The 16,861-nt window shown below is 35.0% G+C and overlaps 1 protein-coding gene across 1 annotated transcript in view; it reads left to right on the top strand.

The window, feature by feature from the left end:
• The first annotated feature begins 906 nt into the window (after positions 1 to 906).
• The window catches only part of LOC138330356 (tumor protein p53-inducible protein 11-like), a 166,480-nt gene continuing 150,525 nt past the window's right edge, over positions 907 to 16,861 (top strand). The window contains exon 1 of the mRNA XM_069277934.1: positions 907 to 1,071. The gene's annotated coding sequence lies outside the window, so the exon portion shown is untranslated. The remainder of the gene's footprint in view (positions 1,072 to 16,861) is intronic.

Raw genomic sequence — 16,861 nt, 5'->3', positions numbered from 1 at the left:
AACCGATCCATCATAAAGATGGCCGACAGGCAGCCATCTTGGAATTTGATAGTTCAAGTTTGAAAAGCAGAGAAAAGACCCCTCATTCTTTTGTCTGACGTAGATCATTCTTTAATTGGTTGGTGCCAAGATCCCTCTGGGATCTTGTTGAAGATGAAGTTTGTAAATTACCATTATCACTCAGAAGTGAAAAAAGTACTGAAGAGTTCTGTCTCAAATTTCATATGCAGGTTTCTCTAGGGCCCAAGTTGTGCATGTTGCGTTTTGGGAGTAATCAATCAACCAGTACAGACTTTAGATTTTGATAGTTAAATTTTGTTACCTCTATTTCTCAGAAAATACTGAAGGGATCTTTCTCAAATTGCATATACAGTTTGAAGTTCAAGCTTGAAAATCCGAGAAAAGATCCCTCTTTCCATTTTCAGACATACATTAATTTTTTGTTGGTGGGTTCCATGATCCCTCTGGAATCTGTTGAGGATTTAATTGTCTAAATATAGAAAAAGAAGATGAAAGGGGATAATTTGTCTTCTGTCATGTTGTCTATTTAAACAATTTCAAAACTTACGTTAATTAAGCCCAATGCATCTTTAAATATGGCGGTTAACATTTCTGAATTCTGAAATTTCATACTGCTTAAAATGTTAAACTTGGTAGTTTCTAATGAATTTTCTAAATTCTGTTGAATTGTTTTTGGCATCACTGTATGTGTTGGGAGTAAAAAAAAAAAAAGTATTAGAACATTACACAAAATCACTGCAAACAGGTTCTGGCTTTTCTCCATAGAGAAGGAAACCATTTTTTTTTCGCATGCTATGGAGAGTAGAGTTTCAAATCTTTACTTACAGGCAGAATAATTTGATTTAAACTCTCTCGCTTCAGGATGTGTTCTCCCGATCATTGATATTGATAGAAGCATGCAAATCATGTGTGGTGGCATTTTAAGACAACGACAGACCCAGAACAGTTGTAGAGTGATCTCATTAAAGCTTATAGCGTGTGGCTGAACTGTGTGCCGTTTGTCACAGTCACACAAACGTTTGGATGCTATAGAGTAAAGCACTGTTACTGGTAAGTCTTTTTGAATACAACATTGATAACTATTGGCTTTGAAGGAATAACTTGTTGAAGTGAACTTTTATTTGTGATTAATTATACCCAGACAAATTTAAGATTTTATTTATCATTTTGACTGTTATACAGTTAAAATTACACTCCCATTGTAGCATGTATGTTGTAACCAATTATTCCTATGTAAACAGCTGCCAGGTGCTAATTGTAGGTCTGTGATTTTTCTCTTGGTACTCTTAAATTTTTCTTTCATCGGCTTTTGATTCTATAGTTATACAGACACCTATATGTGAAATACTGCATCACGGTCTATAAATCTGCCTACAATGTAACACTAACTAATTTCAGAAAATATGTGTTATTGATAAAATCTGTAAGAAATGACGATGGGAATACTCGGAATTGACAGACATATTATTTATCTTTAATATGGTATATGATGCAAGAGAAATTTTTTTGTTTCAAACCGTCATCTCAGTATGTGTGTATTACTTTTGTTTTCTCAGTGCTAATTGGCTTTTAAAAAATAATCAATTTGCAACCAAGCAACACCAAATTTTATCATTCGATCTTGGAATTCAATCCTTGATATAACAGGAGTTACTCTCACTGATGCTATATCCACCCCTGGTATATCTAATAGTAAAACTGGAAGCAGCTCAGGAGAAGAAAAAATGACCAATTACAGGCCAGACTTTCAATGAAGATTACAGATTGGAGAGTGACACCCAACTTCAAAGCCACACTGTCAACCACAGTCTACTATTATTCAATTCCTTTGATGAACATCAAATAATCAAATTACCTGTGTCTCCTGAACTGCCTTCTGAGTTTTACTTTGATAAAGTCCAGGGCTGGATATAAGGTCAGTGATGGTAACCCCTGGATTACCGATGATGTTCTTTCGATTCGAAGAGTCTAAATGTCGGATAGAATGAGCTAAACAAATGGTTTAGGAAAATAAATTCGAAGTTCGCAGATATTTTAAGGTTTCCTTAAAGTGTAATTAAATTCAACTTTCGTTCGCCAACTGTTGCTATTTTTCTTCACTGAATAAATTTTCTGAGCATTGTACTCTCCTGGGGAAACACTCGCTATGTATTTACTCCTTATTTACGGTAGAACTGACAATGTACAGTATGAATGCCGTACATGTAACTGTTCAGGTACTGTCTGCAATGTGACATCGGCTACCACAGAATGAAATTTCCCCATGGAGATACAGCTTTCAGTGGAATTTCCATGGAGACTCTAGTGAAATTCTATGGAGATTCTGCCGAAAACATATTAGAACAAGACATTGTATATACTGCATGGAGTTTCCATTGAGAAAAGATAAAATTCCACGGAAATTATATTGATATTAGGGAAGAATTTGGATGAATTTGAGAGAGGAAAAGTTAGTTTATTTTTTTTATTAAAAAATGTAATTTATTGATATATTTCAAAATATTCACTTTGGATATATAATACGGGGAAATTCCAATTCATTTTATTCAATTTATTTCTATCATTAAAAAGACAAAAAAGTTGTGTAACAGTGTATGCTGTATTTTTTGATTTCAATGAAATTAAAACCACTTGAATTTCAATAAAATAATAACCATATTCATTCCAGTGAAATTAAAACAATTTTTAATATATTTGTAAGTATATATATATACTATGCTCTTCGTCAGCATAAACTTACTTGAGTTTGTCATATAAGCTCCCTTCTCAAATTAGCTCCCTTTCCATATAAGCTCCCTTGTCATATAAGCTCCTTTGTCATATAAACTCCCTTGTCATATAAGATTCCTTGTCATATAAACTCCCTTGTCATATAAGCTCCTTTGTCATATAAACTCCCTTGTCATATAAGATTCCTTGTCATATAAACTCCCTTGTCATATAAGCTCCCTTGTCATATAAGCTCCCTTGTCATATAAGCTCCCTTGTCATATAAGCTCCTTTGTCATATAAACTCCCTTGTCATATAAGCTCCCTGGTCATACAAGCTCACTTGTCATATAAGCTCCCTGGTCATATAAGCTCCCTTGTCATATAAGCTCCCTTGTCATATAAGCTCCCTTGTCATATAAGCTCCCTTGTCATATAAGCTCCCTTGTCATATAAGCTCCCTTGTCATATAAGCTCCCTTGTCATATAAGCTCCCTTGTCATATAAGCTCCCTTGTCATATAAGCTCCCTTGTCATATAAGCTCCCTTGTCATATAAGCTCCCTTGTCATATAAGCTCCTTTGTCATACAAGTTCACTTGTCATATAAGCTCCCTTGTCATATAAACTCCCTTGTCATATAAGCTCTATTGTCATATAAGCTCCCTGGTCATTCCCTTGTCATATAAGCTCCCTTGTCATATAAGCTCCCTTGTCATATAAGCTCCCTTGTCATATAAGCTCCCTTGTCATATAAGCTCCCTTGTCATATAACTCCCTTGTCATATAAGCTCCCTTGTCATATAAGCTCCCTTGTCATATAAGCTCCCTTGTCATATAAGCTCCTTTGTCATATAAGCTCCCTTGTCATATAAGCTCCATTGTCATATAAGCTCCCTGGTCATACAAGCTCACTTGTCATATAAGCTCCCTTGTCATATATTATAAACTGCCTTCTCAGTCCCTTCGTTTACAATATAATCTGGCAAGGTATACAGTGCCATTATAACCTCCTTGTCATATCAGTTTGGGTGTTGGTATACATTCCTTTGTTATTACCATATTTGACCCTAAAAGGGCCAAGGGCATTTCAAAAAATGCTAAAATGAAAAGTTGTTTAATAAGACTAAATTATTATGGTATATAAAGCCTTTCTGTATCAATATAAGCCTCCTTTGTCATTATTTATTTATTCCTTAAAGAAATTGCAGATCATAGTTGTTTATCATTTTCCTTGTCAATTTCTTTTAGAAAGTTTCATGAACATTCTTTGAATTTAAGAAATCCCTTAGTTTAAAATTCTCTCTAGAAAGGATTATAGATTTTAAGGAAAGCTCCCTAACTTAAGATTTTCCGTTTTGACTTCTGTAATGCTTTCCGAAGGAATGTTTGTGAATCTGGGCCCTGTCATCTTATCGTGGTAATTGTGGTACATGATTCTGTATATGCCACATAGCATTTAACAATTAACTAAAAAAACACACAACATTTTATTCTTTGGAATCGTTGTTGCATCCAACTACAGGTGCAGCCTCCCAATCAGTGTATAGTTATACAAACATTGTCTCGGTGCCAACAATCTGTAAACATCGTAAACAGCGAGTGTTTTACCCCTTCTATCAAACCTTTCTTCCTTGTCTGCAAAGAACCATTGACAGACATTAGCATTGTTACGTATACTTCCTAACCAGATGATCTTTTTCTCTCCATGTTTTAAGGTATTAGGTTCTAATTTCATTTCCTGCTGGGTAAATTACGATGGTTTATTAAATCCTCCTCTGATCATGACCTCTGTAGCACATGCTATCCACGTACTGACCTCTCGACTCGGATCAATATTCGGAGTTGGTGGGTTACGAATGTCTCATGGTGTTGTTAGCAAAATTTGTGTTCCCACATATGATATCAGCAGTCATGCAATGTTTTCTTCAGATTGGTTCAGTTTACTTAGATTTTGGTTACATCCTTTTAAGCCGTCAAGGTCATTAATGATATGGCAGATTTTGGTGGAGGATAAAAGCTTGAGTCCCCAGAGGACAATCAACAACCTACAGTCATAGAAATTGCACAATATTGGTCTTGAAATTGCACCTTAGACGAGATTGAATATCAGACATTTTTAATTTAGACTTATAAAATTGAAAATTGATGCCTTTAGTAGAAGGTGCAAAATTAAAAGTTTCCTTGATAAGTAAACTTTTAGTATTTTGATGTCTATTTTACTCATCTCTGTTCCCTTTTTGAGACCAACTCCTAGTTTCATGGGTTTTTTTAAGCTTTCAAAACTTGGTAAAAAAATGATTATTAACAAAGTCAAGATTTCATTCAATTAATTTATCTTCCTGATATCTTATATTATCTTATGATGTCTTATATGGTAACTAATGCTCATTTAATGTTCTATGTAAAGATCAATTACCATATTCGACCCAATAAGCATTCCCATCCATATAAGCCCTCCCCCACCCCCTAGTCGGGATTTGGTCCAAATAGTTCCCCCTTATTCCTTCTAATTTTTAAGTCCCCAGGGCACTTACTGAGTTAAATACTGTATGATAGATCAAACAAATTTCTCTCACAATACCTGAAGTATTTTGTGCTGTGGCTGTTGCTTTGGTTCTGTTTTAATGCTAAAACGAAATTTCCTGGTTTCTTATGCCAATTGTGGTTGCATGAAAACGTCAAAAAGGTTTCGTGCTGTCATAGAAGCATCATAAATCAAAGCCACTGTTCACAGGATGTTCCAAGAATACGTTTTTATGACCTGAAAAAATGGCACCAAGGAGCGGCTCTGGTGATGCCAATTACAATTCCACTTGAGGCTGCCTTTGTACTTAACACTAAAATAGCTGCAAGTAGAATCAAGTGACAATATTGCAATGTCGTTGGTACTTTGTCTTTTATATGGTTGTGTTTATTTTGTTTCTTGAATTAGCTCAAAGAGATGACGCTGAGAGGTTTTCATTGTCTGTTTTTGAGTTAAAGAGTTAATGAGATTTTAGGATCGTTATCATGATTTATTGACATGTTCCAATAATTATGTCACAATTCTCGTTAGAAATTGGAATACACCCCTCAATTTTCTTAATGAACTATTCCAACCACAGAACTGGAAGAATCCATTTTCGCCTGAAGGGATGAATGAGTTGGCATGTCTTTGACCTAGATTTGCATAGCAGCTGCCCAGAAGAAGATATAGATTGAAGTTAATGCCAATCGGAGCACCTGCTGCTTCAAACTTCCTTATAATTTTTCAGAAATGCCAAACAAATTGATTTTTTCAATACTTTTAACATTCGTACTATCATTATTTTTTCGGTTTTGTTTTTTTATTGCATTCATTGTTTTCAAAAGGCTTTTCACAACACAGCTTGGTCTTAAAAGGCTTAAATCCAATACATATAGTTCTTACAACCTGATTAAATTCAGATTCTCCAATTTCTAGTGTTTCTGGTATTCAATAATCAATGGCCAAATGAAACCCAAGATGGTTGGTTAAAGATATGCTACACTGCTGATGAATGGTATTTTTTCTCTTTCAAAGAAAGGAGCAGACAAATAGTATTTTTCTTCAGTTACAAAATTTATTTACTTTACACCATTACCATCATTGAAAAGTTTGAGCTTCTTTTTTTACTTCAATATGAAAATGTAGCAGGTTTTAATTTACATCATAAGTGATACAGTCTTGCCTTCTAGCTTTGCACTAGGGGAAATTTCCCTTTAGCTCTGCCGGAAGAGCAGCGGACCAGTAAGTCCGGGGTAGCGGGTTTCGAGCCCGGCTGGCGGCCCACTATACTCACCTTGTTACAAAATTATTAAAAATAATAAATTGTGTGCCGAAAAAATCCATGGCACTTTGCCCTATATGAAATGAAATACTGATTGTGCATGCACATGAAGCAAAACAAATTACTTCATATGTATTTTTGTGTTAATTAAATGCATATATACACAATTAAACATAAGTTATTGTTCAAATGATGCATATCCTTATATGCACTGTCGGTGGTGGAGCATCTTAAAAGTTCCATGTTTATATTTTGGTTAATTATCTCCCTTAGATAGGGATCAATATGGTCGATATTGTTGATTAGTGTTTGCTAAGGTAATTTTTCTTGGATACTAAAAGTTTCCTTATTGCACTTTATTCCCTGTTGTATTGGTGAGCAGTAATTGTTTTGTCCCTATAATTGGTCTGCAATGATGTGAAGTTGGCTAGCCTTGAGGACGCACCATAACTTGTAATAATTTTCATCTAAATAGCAGCCAATTCGTCCCAATATCACACCTATCCACTGAGGTACAAAGACATACTGTCGTCACCGTAATTAATTAGTGCCACTCCCCCTATTTGTGCCCCTACCCTCTACTTGAGAAGAAGTTGGAAGTTATATATTTAACAGGAGAGGAGAAAATGTAGCGGCCAGACAGGGATTTGAACCCGGGACCCTCCAAACACAAGCCGAGTGCTATACCAACTGAGCTACTTGGTCACAGATGATCGACCCAGTCCAATCCTGCTACACTCCTCCCTCCTTTCTCGAAGTTGAAGTTTTCACCTTCGAAGACATACGAGACTTTTCCAAACACCACCATCGGGGGTTATTTAGTTGGGCACCAATTCTGCAACAGGAGAGGAGAAAATGTAGCAGCCAGACTGGGATTCGAACCCGGAACCTCCAAACACTAGGCAAGTGCTTTACTGACTGATCTACCTGGTCACTGATGATCGACCCAGTTCAATCCTGCTACATATAAATGCGCCCCACCCCCATTCCATAGATTTAATGATATTCTATAACTGTGTGATGCTTTTAACCCTATGAGGTAATGATTCGACTCAAAGGAATTAACAACAGCTTTTGCAGATTTACTGTGACAAATTAATCTGCTATGAATACGGAAAGTGTTAAAATATGGCTGGCTATTTTTAGAGGTTATTGTACTATAATTAGGGATTTTGTTCTCTATGTAAACCTCCTCCCTTCTCCCTCACTATGTTATAATGTTTATATCGATAAGCCCCCTGGGCCCTAATCACAGCGAATACGGTACTTATACTTAAAAGGAAATAAGGCAACACAAACAGTTAAACATAATACTCAGCTAACAGACTATAATTAGCAGTTATTACTTGAACAACTAATTGTGTTTAATCAATTAATTCAGGTGTAATTAAAACAATTAAATTAAAATTGCTTTTATTCACCCTTAATCAATCCAAATGGCTTCTCATTCCTTAGAAATTTACAATATGTGAATAAAATTCTTTATCCAATAGTATCAAATAGATGCTTGCAAAACGTTCTCTCCACAAAACTAAACAGCTATACATGTAACTGCAATATTGAAGCTAAAAAACTTCTAGAAGATGACGATGCCGTCTTTAGAGCTACAATTGATGCCTATTACTGCTAATGGAGCAAATTAATGATTATGCAAACTATTAATTTATCAAAACATTTGGATGTACTTTGATGTGCATGTTTTATATATTGCTTAACTAGATTAGGCAATACAACCCCATCGTATAAAATATCAAATTCACAGCAAGACTTTTTTTTTCAGGTATAAATATGAAGGTCTTTCCAAAGGAAAATTATACAGCAAGTCTTCAAATTGTGAACTTGATGTCTTGTAAGCGGTATGGTTGATATTAAGAAAATGAGTTATGTTTGTGTAAGACATAAATGATATATATATATACATGTATACGCATAAACTAATTTGAAACATACAAAAAAGTTTAGAAAAATGTGCCCAAGTGATTTTTTGAGGCAGTGCTCCACTAGGACATATACGCACCATTTTGTACCCAGTCAAGATCAAGGGGTCAAGAAGGCTATAAGTTTAAACAGCTTCTCAATAACAGAAAGGTCTAGAGATATGATATTGACCATGTGGCGTGAGAAAGGCTACCAATTTTGTTCAAATGAATGACATTGACGTTTATTCAAGGTCACATGTGGTCTAACATAAATAACCTTGACCTTCAGACTAAGATACCTGTAGAAACCTGATGTTGGTCCTCTGTATTATAGGGCTACCTGCAATTTTATTCAAATGAGAAACCTTGGCCTTCATTCAAGGTCACAGGGGTCAAGTTGGCTAAAATTTCCATAGTTCAAGTATGTGGAAATCTTGAACCATAACTTCTAAGTACGTGAAAAACCTAAAAGAGATAGAGCATGCACCATTATTAAAATGATCTTTAAAGATTTTTAGCGACTTCTAAATATACTTCATAATGACCACCTCCAACAGGATGAATGTCATATAATGGTGTGCTAAACACCAAGGATTACATTTTAAAATTATAAACGGATTAAAGACAAAAATTTAAAAAAAAAAAAGAAAAAATTCCCTGATATTATGGTGCATTTTCACTGACATGGACTAATGAAAGCCATGCTTTCTAGTATTATCATTATCAGTGTATAATGTTAGCACAACACACGCAGCGATTCTATTATTACGTGAATAGTCGATGGCGTAGCAACGTGAGGTCATGACCCCACTTTTGGTGGGAACATATGAATGACTCGATTCCAATCAGCTGTTCAATCAAATATGTTGACGATGACGGGAGAGAAAAAAATATGGGTATTTTAATAAAAAAAATATGCAACTGCCGCGGGAAAAAATAATATTCATTTACTTGAACAACTGTAAATATAAGGAATAGATGTTTATTTTGTTGAGGTTATGAGAGTATAGTGATAATGGAGCACATTTAAATTATGTAACCCCGGCTTCCTTAATTAAATCAAAAATATAAGAAAAACATACAGTATGCAACATCTGGAATGGGAGCATGATTTTGTTATCTTTGTTCAACTGCCACAATATATCTGATAAATGTACTACAATCTTATTGGAGAATTGATTATTGTTTCTGTCAAAATAATTGACATCGGAAGCGTCCTAATGGATGTACTGCCAGAAAAATACAATAAATTGCCGACGAGGGGTTGAAATCTATTAAAGTGTTGTTGCTTTCGGATCTTCCCAAAAAAGTCCTTGCTGCACTTAGGAGGATCCAACAACAGTTCTGTAAAACTATTGGACTGATTCTTTGCTTTTCCGTATAATGATTTCTTTTAAGGCTTTCCAAGTTTCTGGTTGGGGACTGGTGCTAGTTAAACATGTAATCCTAAAAACATTTTATTGCAAGATAAGGCAATTAGGACCAATTGTCGCCTCAGACCTTTCCCCTGTCTCTATGCACTAGTAAAGCCTCAAGCAGACGACACTGGATCAAGCAGACGACTCGAGCAGACGACACTCAGGATCAAACAGGCACAAGGCTTACTGTGAACTGCGTACTCTCTTCTCGATGGTCTGGGTGCTGTATTCAACAATAGTTTCGTGACAATCTAAGATTTGGAGTGTGGCGTGTTGCAGTTTATATCATGTGAATAGTGAAACATTGCTCAAAAATAACGGCAAATGAAATATTGGTAGTCTTAAATCATTACTGGACTGCTTATTGGAAAATTGTCAAGCAATTTTATTTACAAGTTTGCAATACAAGCATTTGTTTCCTTTCAGGTAAGATGAATATTGATTTTCATTTGCATAAAGTTTCGAAATATTGAATAACTATGCGACCAGGACTAATGATCTTCTGTCTAATATTCATACATTATTTTGCAGATGTTAGATGTTAAAACCTTAATTAAATTTGTTTACTTACAACAACTAAGAACGTCTAAGGCCATTTATGGATGACGTCCCAAGTATGTGCTGTGTTGCATGTATCATGTTTCTTTTGGGAGGCTGTTGTAAAAAAATATTTTTGGTGGTGGCAGTTGACAATATCACAATATTTATTGTCATTTTGCAGATATTCCACTCACCGTTACCCATGTCAAAAGAAAGATTATGATTATAAAATGATAATTTTGATGTATGCTTTTGTGACTGGGATGACACATGATGATGGGGAAGCAATTTCTATGATTTTGCAGAAGGGCAAAAAATATTTTTGGTATCATGGTGGTAAGATTCCTCAGAATTACCAAAAAATGGAAAACTAAATCTATTGTCTGTTGATGAAGCTGAACTTTACTTGAATAATGTTTCATTGTATATTATCATTTGCCTGCACTATAACATTGGAGAGTTTCTGATGGACATTCATACAGTCTCATTGCAACCAAATTTGTTCCTCTCTCTTAATTATTTCATAATGGAATAGTGGACATTTATGACTTAGTGGCATTTCTAGATTTCAAATGTTACAAGTATATTAAAAACAATTGAACAGTCTCTTTAATTTTGATGACAAAGGCCTTTCCTTGAAGTCCTTAGTTTGCTTAGAAACAGCAATGAATTTTCACAATTAACATAACTTATGTATGATCAACCTTGGATTTGTTTGGTGTTGTAACCTCATCTTAGGCCATCAATATGAATATTCTGATGAAATCATTGTTTCTAGAAACTTTTTTTTGGAAAACTAGAGGGCCTTTAAGGATAATTATAAATTCTGAGACTTAATTATTGCAACATCAGATAAAAGGTTGAAAAAAATCAGGGAATACTAAAAACTAACAGAGAAAACAACTATGCAATTAGCATGTTTACAGATTCAAACTACGAAAAAGAACATCTGAAATATTTACATACAACATGTAGGGAAATGACATCTAGACTGTAATATAGGGTTGCCTGACCTCGTTAGCATTAGTTCTATATATTGATGATTATCTGTGAAATGTTTGTCTGCTGGACAATGTCCCCTAATATAGATTTACCCACTTGGGTAATCAGAAGTACAAATTAATTTTCACACGTGTCAAGTTTTTCCAGAAGTTCTTGACATGATTGACACAAATAGGCTGCACAGTTGATCTTTTTGACAGGTGGTGACAGCAGTGGGATCTCTGGTTGGTATCTGTTTGACACATCCTCGATACTCTAGGGGTTAGTATCACTGTAGTTATATCCACCCCTGGACTATGTCAAAGCAAACCTAAAAACTTCAGATGCACCAACAGATGAATCAGGTAGTTTGGTTCTAAATAACTTTATGCACATCAAAAGAATCAAATAATGCAGTTGACTGCGTTGCTTTGAAGTTGGGTGTTGCTGTTTCTGTAATCTTCAAAGAAGCCTCTGCAGGCCTGTGATTGGTCAGTTCTTTTCTTCTGAACTGTCCCCAGTTTTTACTAAAAGATTTCCCAGGGGTGAATATAAAGATCTGTGTTGCTTTTAGCTATGCCCCACCATGAAAACTTGGCACCACATGTGGTTCTACCTACATCTTTCTTGTCCTATCACATCCTGTTATGTCCCATCAAATTTTGCTAATGTACTGAAAGGAGTCAGTTGAAAACATTTCAAGTCACAACTTGATAGCTAGCAAGAACTGGTATTCATGGACACGAATCACCGTTACTTCAATCAACTGTTAATGCTTGTTGAACAATAAATTGACTTCATTCCTAATGAAGTTGGAGTTCATTTGAAGATGAATGCTATAATTACAAATCTTTTACTTTAATCAAATTATCTTGATTAATGAGTTTCTTGTATCGATCACATATCTAAAAAGTGGCTACAAAAACTATTCTCATATCTACCTTTTAACCCCTATCCCCCTAATGACACATTTTGAACTCTTCCAGATCTAAGACTGGAAGATCACATTGTAAAATTTTAGGGGTGATGGAGTTAATGGAATAATTTACCGGAAAATTTACGTAGATTGACTATTGTTGAGCTGTATTGTCACCGAAACATTGGTACTGACTGATTGTAGGGTAAGTCGTAGAAGGCAGTAACGGTCTCTGTAACTATTTACCGCTGTCAGTGTCCGCTGTGGACAATAACATCCGGAGTAATGATTCTCATGATTGCTGTGTGATGCCAGGAAAAGGTTAGGTGTAGTCATGTATAATCGGAAAAACCTTAACCTTTTTTAGCAACTCCCGGCGCAACCTTAAACCTTATTCTTATTTACCAACTCTGACAAAACCTACACCTTATTTATCAACTCTTACAAAACCTAAAACCTTAACCTTATTTACCAACTCTGACAAAACCTAAAACCTTACCTTATTTACCAACTCTGACAAAACCTAAAACCGTAACCTTATTTACCAACTCTGACAAAACCTTACCTTATTTACCAACTCTTACAAAACCTAAAACCTTAACCTTATTTACCATTTCTGACAAACCTGAAACCTTAACCTTATTTACCATTTCTGACAAACCTGAAACCTTAACCTTATTTACCAGTTAACTACCGACAAAACCTAAAACCTTAACCATATTTACCATTTCTGACAAACCTGAAACCTTAACCGTATTTACCAGTTAACTACCGACAAAACCTAAAACCTTAACCATATTTACCATTTCTGACAAACCTGAAACCTTAACCTTATTTACCAGTTAACTACCGACAAAACCTAAAACCTTAACCATATTTACCATTTCTGACAAACCTGAAACCTTAACCTTATTTACCAGTTAACTACCGACAAAACCTAAAACCTTAACCATATTTACCATTTCTGACAAACCTGAAACCTTAACCTTATTTACCAGTTAACTACACAAAACCAAAAACCTTAACCATATTTACCATTTCTGACAAACCTGAAACCTTAACCTTATTTACCAGTTAACTACCGACAAAACCTAAAACCTTAACCATATTTACCATTTCTGACAAACCTGAAACCTTAACCTTATTTACCAGTTAACTACCGACAAAACCTAAAACCTAAACCATATTTATCATTTCTGGCAAACTTGAAACCATAGTCTTATTTACCAACGTTGACAACAACTAAAACCTTAACCTTATTATCAACTCTTACAAAACCAAAAACCTTAACCATATTTACCATTTCTGGCAAACTTGAAACCTTAGCCTTATTTACCAACTCTGACAAAACCTAAAACCTTAACCTTTTTTACCAACTCTGACAACAACTAAAACCTTAACCTTATTTACCAACTCTGACAACAACTAAAACCTTAACCTTGTTTATCAACTCTGACAAAACCTAAAACCTTAACCTTATTTACCAACTCTGACAATAACTTAAAACCTTAACCTTATTTACCAACTCTGACAAAAACTAAAACCTTAACCTTATTTACCAACTCTGACAAAACCTAAAACCTTAACCTTATTTACCAACTCTGACAAAACCTAAAACCTTAACCTTATTTACCAACTCTGACAAAACCTAAAACCTTAACCTTATTTACCAACTCTGACAAAACCTAAAACCGTAACCTTATTTACCAACTCTAACAAAACCTAAAACCGTAACCTTATTTACCAACTCTGACAAAACCTTAACCTTATTTACCAACTCTGACAAAACCTTACCTTATTTACCAACTCTGACAAAACCTAAAACCGTAACCTTATTTACCAACTCTGTCAAAACCTAAAACCTTAACCTTATTTACCAACTCTGACAAAACCTTACCTTATTTACCAACTCTGACAAAACCTAAAACCTTAACCTTATTTACCAACTCTGACAAAACCTAAAACCGTAACCTTATTTACCAACTCTGACAAAACCTAAAACCGTAACCTTATTTACCAACTCTGACAAAACCTAAAACCTTAACCTTATTTACCAACTCTGACAAAACCTTACCTTATTTACCAACTCTGACAAAACCTTACCTTATTTACCAACTCTGTCAAAACCTAAAACCTTAGCCTTATTTACCAACTTCCAACAAAACCTAAAATCTTAACCTTATTTACCAACTCTGACAAAACCTTAACCTTATTTACCAACTCTGACAAAACCTTACCTTATTTACCAACTCTGACAAAACCTAAAACCTTAACCTTATTTACCAACTCTGACAAAACCTAAAACCTTAACCTTATTTACCAACTCTGACAAAACCTAAAACCTTAACCTTATTTACCAACTCTGACAAAACCTAAAACCTTAACCTTATTTACCAACTCTGACAAAACCTAAAACCTTAACCTTATTTACCAACTCTGACAAAACCTAAAACCTTAACCTTATTTACCAACTCTGACAAAACCTAAAACCTTAACCTTATTTACCAACTCTGACAAAACCTAAAACCTTAACCTTATTTACCAACTCTGACAAAACCTAAAACCTTAACCTTATTTACCAACTCTGACAAAACCTAACCTTAACCTTATTTACCAACTCTGACAAAACCTTACCTTATTTACCAACTCTGACAAAACCTAAAACCTTAACCTTATTTACCAACTCTGACAAAACCTTACCTTATTTACCAACTCTGACAAAACTTTAACCTTGTTTACCAACTCTGACAAAACACCTAAAACCTTAGCCTTATTTACCAACTCTGACAAAACCTAAAACCTTAAACAACTCTGACAAAACCTAAACCTTATTATTTCCAACTCTGACAAAACCTGAAAACCTTAAACCTTATTTACCAACTCTGACAAACCTAAAACCTTAGCCTTATTTACCAACTCTGACAAAACTAAAACCTTAACCTTATTTTACCAACTCTGACAAAACCTAAAACCTTACCTTATTTACCAACTCTGACAAAACCTAAAACCTTAACCTTATTTACCAACTCTGACAAAACCTAAAACCTTACCTTATTTACCAACTCTGACAACAACTAAAACCTTAACCTTATTTACCAACTCTGACAAAACCTAAAACCTTAACCTTATTTACCAATTCTCAGGGAACTTAACCAAAATTACATGTCAAACTTTTTTTTATATTTTAGAAATGTAGAAAGACTTGTTAATAAATTAAAGACTTTAAAAGGCTTTGAGAACAAATGCTTTTCTAGCTAAGTGAGTTTTATTTGTTTACAATCATTGGATAGTTGCCTCATTCAAATCACCTGTTGTCCTTGGTCTGCAGTCCATTCATCCACCAATTCATCCTTAAGCTACTGTAAGCATGCAATTTAAAGTTAAGGGGAAAATCTTAAATTAGGGAGCCTTCCTCAAAATCTGTAACGATTTAAGCTAAGGAATTCCTTATATAGTTAAGAAATGTTCACTGGCTTTGCTTTCTAGCACACCAGCATTTTATAGAACAATATCCACAAAGCATGTAGCAAACTAATTTCTACATCTGAATTAGCTGTGGGATGGCTGGAATTTGTATGGGAGAAACATGCAAGATTTCCCTGAAGGCTGGAAACCATTTCCTGAAAATTCAGTTGAATTAAATGTAGGATTCACCACATCGGATCATCAGAACTAAATGCTTTGCTAATATTTGTCAACTAAAACATCTTAGCTGACTGTTACCAATTGAACACAGTCAAACCTGTCTTAGTGACCACCTATGTATAATGACTACCTGCTTAATAAGACCACTTTCTGAGGGTCCCAAATGATCAGTTTCAACACAATTTGATGTTTTAGGGCTCTAGCATCTTGACTTATTTTGTCCAAAGTCGTGGCACATATTGGTGATCAAAGAATATTGGTGTTCTCTAAGAAAAAAAATACAGCCATGGACATTTACCTGGCAACTGCACATTGCAAGACTTTTACCCTTGATGCAAAAGTATAGAACTTGGTAACTGATATGATTTCAACCACTCAATGTCAGACACCTTAACCACTCAGCCATCATTACCAACAGTTGGTAGAATATCCAACACACCTTAACCACTTAGCCAAGATTAACAAGAGTTGAAGGGTTTAGTGGAAAATGTCAGGCACCTTAACCACTCTGCCAAGATTAACAAGAGTTGAAGGGTTTAGTGGAAAATGTCAGGCACCTTAACCACTTTGCCAAGATTAACAAGAGTTGAAGGGTTTAGTGGAAAATGTCAGGCACCTTAACCACTCTGCCAAGATTAACAAGAGTTGAAGGGTTTAGTGGAAAATGTCAGGCACCTTGACCACTTTGCCAAGATTAACAAGAGTTGAAGGGTTTAGAGGAGAATATCCAACACCTTAACCACTTAGCCACCATTGTCAGACAACTTAACCATTTTGCCAAGATAAACCAGATTTGAAGGGTTTAGTGGAAAATGTCAGGCACCTTAACCACTTTGCCAAGATTAACAAGAGTTGAAGGGTTTAGTGGAAAATGTCAGGCACCTTAACCACTTTGCCAAGATTAACAAGAGTTGAAGGGTTT

The sequence above is a fragment of the Argopecten irradians genome, chromosome 8 (assembly GCF_041381155.1).
Source record: "Argopecten irradians isolate NY chromosome 8, Ai_NY, whole genome shotgun sequence".
Classification (NCBI taxonomy): Eukaryota; Metazoa; Mollusca; class Bivalvia; order Pectinida; family Pectinidae; genus Argopecten; species Argopecten irradians.
Note: the sequence above shows the minus strand (reverse complement) of the source record. Positions and strands in the feature narration are given on the sequence as shown.